Below are 12,417 nucleotides of genomic sequence, written 5' to 3'. Positions count from 1 at the left end.
CCCATAAACCATGGATCATTACTCCACCATAAAAGAATTGATGATTGTCATAATCAACCCTATATATTTAATTAGTCTCACTTTGATCACCAAATTAATACTAGATTAATACTTGATCAATACTAATTAAATAATACTATTATTAATATATTAGAACTTATAATATATAAATAATCATAAGTGCCTTATTCTCTCATTTAGTCTATCCAAGTATTGCAATGCCATGCAACCCAAATGGACCATGCCGGATCGGGTCAAGTACATACCAAATAAAGTTATGGATTTAGACACTATATCCAACAGGACTAAGGGATCGAGTACACATTCTTGTACACTGATCAAGTCCACCACAAAGATCGATAAGATTATTCGTCATGATTTATTAAAGTTTAGTAAATATGGTTATACTTACAAGTTTAAGTATAATTCTGAAACATTGCAAAAGTTACAATGTATGGCAGAACGAATAAGAAGAATCAAATTTGGCAGAAAGATAAAAGTTTCTCAAATCTGAAAAGATGGGAGAGTACTTTAGTATCATGTTTTATGATCATCTTAATGATTTTGAGACCATATCACAATTCATCCTCTAGGGACATCTTAGTGCATTTGTTTGACTAAAAAGAGGAATCGTGAATTGTTGAATTGGTTAAATCAAAAGATGAATCATACCTCGTTCCAAAACAAGTCTTAGAGTCATACTCCAAGATTGTAACTTAAGTGACATAATCTTAAGAAGGTTTATTAACACTTCTCAAATGTAAGAGTAAAATGTGTTCTACTCTTGTACATTTGAAATTGGTAAGTTGTGATGTTTTGGATAAAACAGAGACCTACTAAGGCCAATTGTGTGAAGTGTTTTTCTTGATAAGAATCCGCACTATCTCTTGAATTGGTTAAATCAAAAGATGAATCATACCTCGTTCCAAAACAAGTCTTAGAGTCATACTCTGAGATTGTAACTTAAGTGACATAATCTTAAGAAGGTTTATTAACACTTGTCATATGTAAGAGTAAAATGTGTTCTACTTTTGTACATTTGAAATTGGTAAGTTGTGATGTTTTGGATAAAATAGAGACCTACAAAGGCTAATTGTGTGAAGTGTTTTTCTTGATAAGAATCTGCATTATCTCTTGAATATTTGTTTGTCAAGGAATGGGTCTTCGCAAGAGAGTCTTATATGTCAAGAGGAAAGTGGGAGTCTAAAAGATCTTGAAAGAGTCTAATCAAGAATAAAAATTGTAGTTTATCACTAGCACACGAATTGAGGTTTATAACCTTTCGTGTTGACATATTCCTATTTCTGTGCCCATTCCAGTTAAAGTTGGCTTTGCATATGAGTTCTGAGAGTTCTCAATCGGTTGCATAACAATTTGAAAGCACTGGCAGGCCCTTGTGCTGCCAGGTGGCAAGAAGTTAAGACTGCACAAGTTCGGTCCATATGAGTTTGGATTTGTCACTAACCTTGTCTTGTGATTATGGTTTTGACAAATTCACATGGAAAGGAACACATACACCATAAAATCTGAGTGTCATAAGGTTTCTCTCCGATTCATGAAAATGATGGTGAGGAAACGCTTTCACTAAGTAGATTTTAAGTAGATAGTAATTGTGATATTTGCATTCTCAAAGTCATTAGTGGAGCGTGTGTGGTTAACAGGCACACTAACATGGACTTGTGAGGAATGGCAAAGGTCTAAGCAATTGAGATTATGATTACGACATCCCTTTTCATAGTTCTAGAATTGTTTACACACACATGTGAGCTATATAAGGAAGGGTGTATGTTTTTTATAAAGTTTTATCAAAGCATCTTGTATCAGAAATCTGAACTTTGGTAAGAAAGTCAATAAAGTATTGATTTCTAGAAGTCCAGTTGATTTCTGAGTACCTGTCAAAGCTAGTGGGAGCATAAGTGTTATGCTAAGATTCATCATGCAAGTGGGAGCATGAGAATTATAATAAGTGTTGCAAGTTAGCAATGTTAATTATAGAAAACAAAAGTTTCAATTGGGAAAAGTTGTTTTGTTATAATTAAGGGAGAGGAAATTATACTTCATTTCAAATCTAAAAGCTTAGATCGTGAGATTTTAATCACATTTAGTCAAGTATATATATGAATGTTATGTTGGAATGGTTCAACATAAGGAAATTCTATATATGGGAACATTATTTGTGTTCTAAAATTCGATTATGATTATGGCATCCCTTTTCATAATCTGAATTATGAGAACATGGCAAATAGAAATAGAAATATTATAGCAAAAGACTGATCAAGTATCATGTATTTATGTGAGACATCATGAATCGTGTCCCATATGCTTCGGATATAGGATCGATTGCATGTGCTATAATATTCATCTGTTCTAAATTTTTCCAAATGCCTAGAGCATTAAGAGGGAAAAAGTTCTAGAACTAGATATGACTAATTTCATTAAGCAATTGTCGAGGACAATCTAAGGTTTATCAAAAATTGGTTGCTCAGGGACAGTTGGAAGTATAGTGTTAATTTTGGAAGGACCATTTTGACATATTCTGAAAAGAGGCAACTCTTGTTCAGAAGTGATAGTCAAAATGAGAATATGGAAATATTCACATAGGTGGAAGTTATTCATTAAATCTGTGTAAGATTAGGAAACTTAATGCAAGAAGGACGTTCAAAGCAATGAACTTTGAATTTCAGACTTCGTTTCCATGGAATGATTTCCATTGGAATACTCTGTAATGACTGTTGACTAGTCTTTGTGACTTTGTGCATAATCATTACAAGAGGTTCAGTGCATATAAGTTTAAAATATAACAAGATTTCGGTAAATGGCAGAAATTTGGAATTCTTGCATTTGCGGTAAGGATTTGGGATTGTGAAATGAGAATCAATGGAATTATGTTCAATCGATCTATTTCACAGAGTAAAGATCATAGATAAATTTAGAGTGCATACTTGGTGTATGGCATAACTAATGTTTAGACAAACATAGTGTGAATACTTGGTGTATGGCATGACTAGTTCTTAGAAAACATAGTGTACATGCTCGGAGCATGGTACAACTATTGTTTTTATTCAAGTATAAAGTTGATAGTTTGAAACAGTATGCAATGAATAATGTGTAATCAATATGGTGATAAATAAAAGGTGTTCTATTTATATTCATAAGTTCTGAGACCATATTGGATTCGATTATTCTTGTGTTTCACTTTGCATGTTTTGACTTCCAGAATAACTAGGTCGTTCTTCCTGAATGACTAAGTTATTCAAACCATCCACATTCGGTCATATGTTGGAAGTAGATATGAATCAGACAGTCATGAAGTTGGTTTGTAGATGTACAAGGTAGTGGACATAGCAAGAGTTGTTGCAACATTCATGAGTGCTCATAAGTTCTGAGTATTGGATTAAACCCACGCTCATTTGACTCACTTCATGGATTTTATCACGAGTGATCATGAGACGATAATATCTTATATTCTTCAAACTTAGAGATGTGAGTTGTTGCCTATGAGTTGGTTATACATTGATTGTATGAAAACGCATTGGTAACTCGATGTTATAAAACGTGCCTTTGTGTATGATTAAACAAGTAGTAGAACAAGCATATGAGTCGAAGTTTATCCATTCCTTTCACCCTTAAAGGGATAAAAGCGATATATTTGGGCCCCTCGATGATTTAGTGATGACACCCCGAAGTGCTTGGCCAAGCCTGGACTGATTTGATTTGTTCAATTAGTCGGTCGCCATAAATCGGAAATCGGGAAACAACAAATGGACAGAGAGAATGATTATAATCCATGTCTCAGTCCATATGATATCTAGAATGGAGGAATATATGATCCCTTATCTAATGGACGCGTCATTGATTTGTTCAGAATTCGACACCAGCTTTTAAGAGCTATGATTGTTAGTCGGGTTTTGGAGTCATACGCAATAATAGTTTTAGACTTATCCAAGTGGAAGATTGTTGGATTAGTGTCTAATCCCATAACTATAATCGGTATGTACTTGACCCGATTTGGCATGGTCCATTTAAGTTGCATGGCATCGGAACAATTTGGATAGACTTTTGTGAGAAAAGGATATTTATGATTTGTTAATATATTATAAGTTCTAATATATTAATATGAAATCATATTATTTAATTAGTATTGATCAAGAATTAATTTGGAATTCATTTTGTGATCAAAAGGAGACTAATTAAATACATGGGGATTAATTGTGTAAATCATTCATTCTTATAAATGTGGGCTTATGATCCATAGTTCTTTATGTTGGGCTAAACCCATGGAGTAACCCATGGATACTCCATGGAGGTTTTAACCCATGGAGCATGGAGAATGTGGAAAGACATGAGTTACATGGTGTAACCCTAATAGCCACCATATATAAGGACCCCATGGCTCAAGAAATTGGCACTAGTGTGTGTACACATGAGGGCTAGCCGATTTGAGCATAGGAACCTTTTCTCTCAAGTTATTCCAAGATGTTGGTGATGTTGTGTGAACCATTTGAGGTGTCACACTTGAGGCACTAGGCTCTTAAGCTCCATGGAATCAAGCTACAACAAAGAGGTATGTAATTCTACTAGAATTTATATTATATGTACTTCATATTATGCTAGTTAGAACAATACCTTGGAAAATTGATATTTGCATGTATAATAGAGAAAACATAGATCCAAGGTATTTAGGGTTGCATGTACACCTTAGGAGTGTTAGAATGCTCAAAACCCTTCATATATATGTGTAGCCGATTTTGACACCAAGGGGAGGCTTTTATGGTGTTTCTCAAGGCTAGGGTTTCATCCATGAAACCCTAATGCACCATGACCTTCCATATCCCTTAGGCTCCATGAATTAAAGCTCCATGGACTACCCATGAACCACTTAGCCCACTCTAATGGATCTTTGGGCCACACTATAAGAATGGATGATTTACATAATCAACCCCTTAGATTAATTAGTTACTTTTGATCACAAAATTAATTCCAAATTAATTCTTGACCAATACTAATTAAATAATATGATTTCTCAATTAATATATTATACTTATAATATATTAATAAATCACCAATAATCTTATTCTCAAAATTCCATCCTATCAAATTGCACTGGCGAAGGCAACCCAAAAGGACCATGCTACAATCGGGTCAAGTACATACCAGATATAGTTGTGGGCTTAGACACCAAATCCAACAGTCTCCCACTTAAATAAGTCCAATAACTATAACTGCCAATGTAACTTCAAGATCCGATTAGCAATCGTAGCTTACAAAAGCCGATGTCGAACTCCGACCCAGTCAGTGACTGTCCTTAGATAAGTGATCATATATTCCTCTGTTTTACAAGATATCAGCGGACAAATACATGGAACATAGTCATACTTATTGTCCTGCAATTAGTTTCCCGATTTCCGATTAGTTTGACATAGAACATAATTGAACACATCAATTTGGTTCTGACCGGGCACGGTACATAGGTCAAAACAAATCATCGAGGGGCCCAGGTAGCGCTTTTGATCCTTCTTAGGATAAAAGGAATAGATAAACTTTGACTCTATATGCTTGTACTAACTACTCGTTAAATCATGCACAACGATACGTTTTATGACATCAAGTTACTGATGCGTTTACGCATCATCAATGCACAACCAATTTGTAGTCAACAACTCATATATCTTGGTTTGAAGAGTATATGATATTATCATCTCACAATCATTCGTGATAAATTCCATGAAGTGATTCTGATGAGTGCGGGTTGATCCAATGCTCAAATTCTTATTTCACAAGCACTCATGAATGGTGCAGCAGACTCTTGCCATGTCTAACTCCTTAGACATCTACAGCCAACTCATGACAGTCTAGCCTCATACCTACTTCCAATATATGACCGACTGTGGATAGTTTGAATAATTATATTATTTAGGAAGTCAAAACATGAAAAATAAAACAATAGTAAATAATTGACACAAGACAGTAACTTTACTTATAAATAAAAAACTCCTTTTATTCAATCATCAAAATGTCAGTTACAATTTTACTATTACAAGTTTCTAATTTATCTAATTACTAAAACTAATATCGTCTTTTAGCCCAATGCCTCTTGCATGCTGCAAGTGCTTAACCCTATTCAGTCCCTTTATAAGGGGATCTGTTGGGTTGTCTTGTGAAGATATCCTCTTCACCATGAGGTGTCCTTCTTCTACCTGATGTCTTATGAAGTGGTACTTTCTGTCGATATGCCTTGATCTACCATGATCTCTCGGTTCCTTGGTTAAGGCAACTGCCCCTTCATTATCGCAGAGAACTTCTATGGGCTCCTTTATCGATGGCATAACTCCACGGTCTCCGATGAAGTTCTTCAACCATATCGCCTCTCTTGATGCTTCGCCTGCTGCAATGTACTCTGATTCGCACGTTGAATCAGCCACAGTCTCCTGCTTGTAACTTTTCCAAGTTATTGCTCCTCCATTTAGGGTAAACATCCAGCCCGACTGAGAACGCATATTGTCTCTGTCAGTCTGAAACCCGGCGTCACAATACCATAATATTCTCAAGTCATCACTCCCACTAAGGGTAAGGATCCAATCCTTAGTCCTCTGCAGGTACTTAAGAATGTTCTTAACTGAAGTCCAGTGAGCTCTACCAGGATTCCCTTCATATCTACTGACCATGCTCAAAGCAAAGGCCACATCAGGGCGAGTACAAGTCATAGGATACATGATTGAGCCAACTGCGGAAGCATATGGTATCCGGCTCATCTCTGCTATCTCAGCTTCTGTACTCGGACTCTGAGTCTTACTCAGTTTGATATTTCTCTGGATAGGCAAGTCACCTTTCTTGGAGTTCTCCATGCTGAAACGCTTCAGCACCTTGTCCAAGTAGGTACTTTGACTAAGTCCTATTAGTCTCTTACTCCTGTCTCTCAAAATCCTTATCCCTAGGATATAGGTAGCTTCTCCAAGGTCCTTCATAGCAAAACACTTCCCAAGCCAGGACTTAACTTCCTGCAAGGTCGGGATGTCATTTCCTATGAGCAGTATGTCATCCACATACAACACGAGAAAGCTAACTATGCTCCCACTAGGATTGACATACACACAGGACTCATCCTCGCTTCTCCAAAATCCAAACTCTTTGACTTTCTCATCAAAACAAAGATTCCAAATGCAAGATGCTTGTTTCAATCCATATATGGATCTCTCAAGCTTACACATTATATTAGGGTATCTTGCATTGACAAAACCCTCTGGCTGACTCATGTAAACATCTTCAGCCAACTTTCCATTAAGGAAAGCGGTTTTGACATCCATCTGCCATATTTCATAGTCATGAAATGTAGCTATGGCCAACATAACCCTTATAGATTTAATCTTTGCTACTGGTGAGAAGGTCTCATCATAGTCAACTCCCTGAGTTTAAGTAAAGCCCTTTGCAACTAGTCGTGCCTTATATGTGTGTACTTTTCCATCCATGCCGGTCTTCTTCTTGAAGATCCATTTGCACCCGACTGTCTTTCGACCCGGTTCATTTTCAACCAAGTTCCAAACTTGATTGTCATACATGGATTGAATCTCGCTATCCATAGCCTCTTTCCATTTAGCAGACTCAGGGCCTGCCATGGCTTCCTTGTAGTTGTTAGGCTCATCCAAATTTACCAATATACTATCACTGATAAATGTATCACCTTCTGTAGTAATATGGAAACCATAATAAAACTCAGGTGCAGTCCTAACTCTGGTGGAACGCCTCAGAGGTACAGATTCGTCAATAGGTTCAACAGGAGTTTCCTCCTCGAGTTGATTGCTAGTGGTTGAGGTTCCTTCACCGCTTGACTCTTAAAGCTCTTCAATGTCAATTTGCCTCCCATTGTCCCCTTGGAATATAAGCCGTCTCTCAAGAAAGACTCCTCTTCTCGCAACGAAGACAACATTGTCACTTGGTCGATAGAAGAGATATCCAAAGGATTTCTGTGGGTAGCCGATGAAAATACATCGCTCACTCCGATATTCGAGCTTGTCGTGAGTCTCGCGCCTCACAAAATCCTCGTAACCCCAAACTTTGATGTGGTATAAAGTGGGAACCTTCCCAGTCCACATCTCGTGAGGTGTTTTGGCAACCTTTTTGGTAGGGACCAGATTAAGAATATGGGTGGCAGTATCTAAGGCATACCCCCAAAATGAGATTGGTAACAAAGCTCGACTCATCATAGAACGAACCATGTCCAACAAGGTTTTATTGTGCCTCTCAGCCACGCCATTCAGCTGTGGTGTCCTAGGAGGTGACAATTGTGAAACAATTCCACATTCCTTAAGATAGTCGTGGAACTCGATACTAAGATACTCTCATCCTCGATCGGATCGGAGTACCTTTATCTTCCTGCCCAACTGATTCTCCACTTCTTCCTTAAACTCTTTGAACTTTTCAAAGGTTTCTGACTTATGCTTGATTAAGTAGATATATCCATACCTACTATAATCATCAGTAAAAGTCACATAGAAGCGGCTAGCATCTCTTGTGACAGATTTCAAGGGACCACACACATCAGTGTGTATGAGATCCAACAAACCCTCACCCCTTTCACATGTACCAGCAACGGGTGACTTAGACATCTTTCCAAGTAAACAAGATTTGCAAGTATCATCCGTTTTCAAGTCGAATGATTCCAAGACTCCAACCTTTTGGAGTTGGCCTATGCGCTTCTTGCTGACATGTCCAAGACGACAATGCCATAAGCATGCTTTATCTAAATCATTGGATGAATCAATATGTAACACATTATTTCCTAAGTTATCTACAACATTTACAGGTTCATACACACCATTGCAAGGTAAAGCTTCAAAATAAAAGACACCATTATAATAAGCATAAATACTACCATTATTATTATTAAAAGAAAAGGTAAAACCTTATGTATACAAACTGTGAAAGGAAATAATATTTCTCGCCATATCAGCCGAGAAACAACAATTATTCAAATCTAAATTTAAACCATTACTAAGCAATAAAGAATAAACTCTAATCTTGGTCACAGGCGACACTTTCCTATTTTCCATGATTAAATTTATCTTCCCGTGCTCCACATCCCTACTTCCTTTTAGTCCCTGCACATGAGGACTTGATTTTCCCATCCTTAATATCCTCCAAGTACTTTGGGCAGCTTCGCTTCTAGTGCCCCTTTTCATGGCAATGGAAACACTCTGCTTCCTTTGGATTGGTAGAAGGTACAACAGAACCAACTTTGGTTCCGCTAGAAGAAGATCCATCCCAGGATTTTCCCTTGGAAGGAGCCTTCCTTTTTTACCCTTACCATGTCCAATTGCCAGGACAGGGGCAGTAGCAGTAGGAGTAGGAGTAGTAGCAACAGATTTTGCCTTTCATGTTGCTTTCAGTAGTTCTGAGGAGTCCCTGAAGCTTGCTAAGAGTGACCTTCTCCTTGTTAATAGGATAGGTCATACGAAACTGATCATAACAAGGAGGTAGGGAATGAAGAATAATATCCATAGCTAATTCTTCATCAAAGTTGACATTCAATTTTAGCAAGCGGTCCACATATCTTTGCATTTTCTGCAAGTGGCCCGTGATGGACTCTCCATCCTTCATTTTAGTGGTGATCATGGAGGCTATGATCTCATACCTCTCCTGTCGAGCTGATTGATGGTACCTTTCCATCAAATCTTGGTGCATTTCATAGGCCCAGAAGTCATCATAGGACTTTTGTAGCTTAGCAGACATGGTAGCTATCATTATACACGACACTTTTGTCGCGTCCCTCTCATGAACCCAGTACTCCTCAATTTGCTCAGGAGTAGCAGTTTGCTCATCAATTTCCTTTAGTTCCTTGTCTAGTACATATTCTTTGTCATCATATCGAAGGGCCATGCGAATTTTTCTGATCCAATTATTGAAGTTGGATCCATGGACTCAGCGATTCTGTTCATGGACTCAGCGACTTCATCTGTCAGAATGCAAAAAAGTCGATTTTTCAGCTTTGAAAACAAGTGTGCATCAAGTATAACAGAAAGCAATCCTAGGATCTGATACCACTGTTGGGTTTTAAGCACTATAACACTCCTATGGTGTACATGCAACCCTAGATGCTTTGGAACTATGTTTTCTCTAATTATACATGAATTTTCAAATTTCCAAAGCACATAACTTAACTAGCATATAATTCAAAGTAACAACTAGTTAGATAGCTTACCTCTTGTGTAGTTCTTGACCTTGGAAGCTTGAGCACCTCAAGTGTTGTGCCTCTAATGTGTCACAAACACCAATATGCAAAGGAGACTTAAGACAATAAGACTTGTAGCTTCAAAAATCGGTTCCATACTCTTGTGTATATAAGTGTAGCCGATTTTGACACCAAGGGGATGCTTTTATAGTGTTTCTCAAAGCTAGGGTTTCATCCATGAAACCCTAATGCATCATGACCTTCCATATCCCTTAGGCTCCATGGGTTAAAGCTCCATGGATTATCCATGAAGCACTTAGCCCACCCTAATGGATCTTTGGCCCACACTATTAGAATGGATGATTTACATAATCAACCCCTTAGATTAATTAGTCACTTTTGATCACAAAATTAACTCCAAATTAATTCTTGACCAATACTAATTAAATAATATGATTTCTCAATTAATATATTATACTTATAATATATTAATAAATCATCAATAATCTTATTCTTCAAAGTCCATCCTATGAAATTGCACTGGCGAAGGCAACCCAAAAGGACCATGCTACAATCGGGTCAAGTACATACCAGATATAGTTATGGGCTTAGACACCAAATCCAACAACTAATGGGTCACACTAACAACAACTTGATACAATTGATTATTTATTAGAAATTGGTTTTAATAAATATTTAATAAAACTCTTATAATTAAATTGGAAATTATTTATTTCATGGAAATAATAATTTTCATTAACAAGTAACATAATATATCATATGGTTTGATTTATTAAGTCATGTACAATATTTTGGACTAGTTAAGTTTCTTTTCTTTTAGGAAAAGACAAAGTTTATATCTTATAAACTTTGAGTTTATAAAATATAAACAAACACTTCTTCTTTATGTAATTTTTGAGATTTGCATAAAAATAAGAAGTGTATGACTTGTTTAATCATGCTTTAAAGGCATGGGAGACATGTTTATGACAATGGGGACAAGTTTGCTTAAAGTTCTAAGGACTAATGGTTAATACCTTCGCTTTTTGCATATAAATAAGAGGCTTGCATTTGGCTAAGTGTGCTCATTCTCTTCTTTGATGCAAGGTAGAAACTTGTTTCTTCTCCATCATTCTCTCTAGTTTTGGTTAGAAAACTTGAAGTTACTTTCATCTTCAAGCCTTCTTTAAGTTCATATTGGTTATGAACTTAAAGCTTAAGGGTTTAAGAGTTTTGGACTAGCATCTACATCAAGTTGAGTCATTGTTGGTGTCTCAAAGGTTCCACATTCTTCATCAACTTCCAAGCCTCCCAAGAGGACCCAAAGAACTACAAAGGTTGTTATTTCTTCACCTCTTCTTTGGTTGGTATTTTAATATTTCTATAACTTGCAAGAAGATCCTTGGTGGGTATAAAATGTTTATGTTATTTCAAAAATTAAAGTCTTTCGTTGTCATATTTTTCAAGTTTATGAAACTATTGTTGAACCAAAACCCCAACAATTGGTATCAGATCCATCTTGCAAGTTAGGTTAGATTTTTTGATTTTTGGAAATCTTAGTTTTTGGAGAATATGGATAACTTGTTTTTGTATAAAAATAAATTCATACATATTGATGTATATGATGTGCATAAACTAGCCAAGGACCAATGTATTGTTATGTTGTTGTGTTGGTTATTTTTGTTATAAAATGGTTGTAATAATTTATTTATTTATTCATATGGTATGTAATAATTAAATAGATTAGTTTTCTTGTTTATTTTTGTAAGTAATAGATTAGTTTTTAGAAATAATTTATTTGTACAAAATGTAACAAGAAATGAAGTTGAAACCATTTTTCTGAAGACAAAAGAGCAATTTTCGAGTCTAAAAGATGTGCAGGATTTTCATTGACATTTTCTGAAAAGTGTCACTAATGCTGTTAACAAAGGGTTGTTGAACTTTTAGCGACAGTTGCTGAATTTTAGCCTTCAAGAAGTTTTTCCTATCTTTTGCAAGCAATGGGTGTTTACTCAAGTGAGAGCTTCTACAACAACATTACAAGAAGTTTTTCGTCCCCTTAAATGTCCATTTAGGAATGGACTTGCCATGTTTGTGTTGGCTCACAAAAATGTCATTACTTGATTATGTTTATGCACATATCTTTTTATGCATGTTTGTGTTGTTTATTTTATGCAATTATTATGTGTGGTTGATAAATTAGTTTTTCACATGCTAAAATAATTTTGGACAAAATAAACACCACATGGAGT

Source organism: Lactuca virosa, chromosome 8, assembly GCF_052849685.1.
Source record: "Lactuca virosa cultivar CGN04683 chromosome 8, Lactuca_virosa_CGN04683_v6, whole genome shotgun sequence".
Taxonomy (NCBI): Eukaryota; Viridiplantae; Streptophyta; class Magnoliopsida; order Asterales; family Asteraceae; genus Lactuca; species Lactuca virosa.
Note: the sequence above shows the minus strand (reverse complement) of the source record.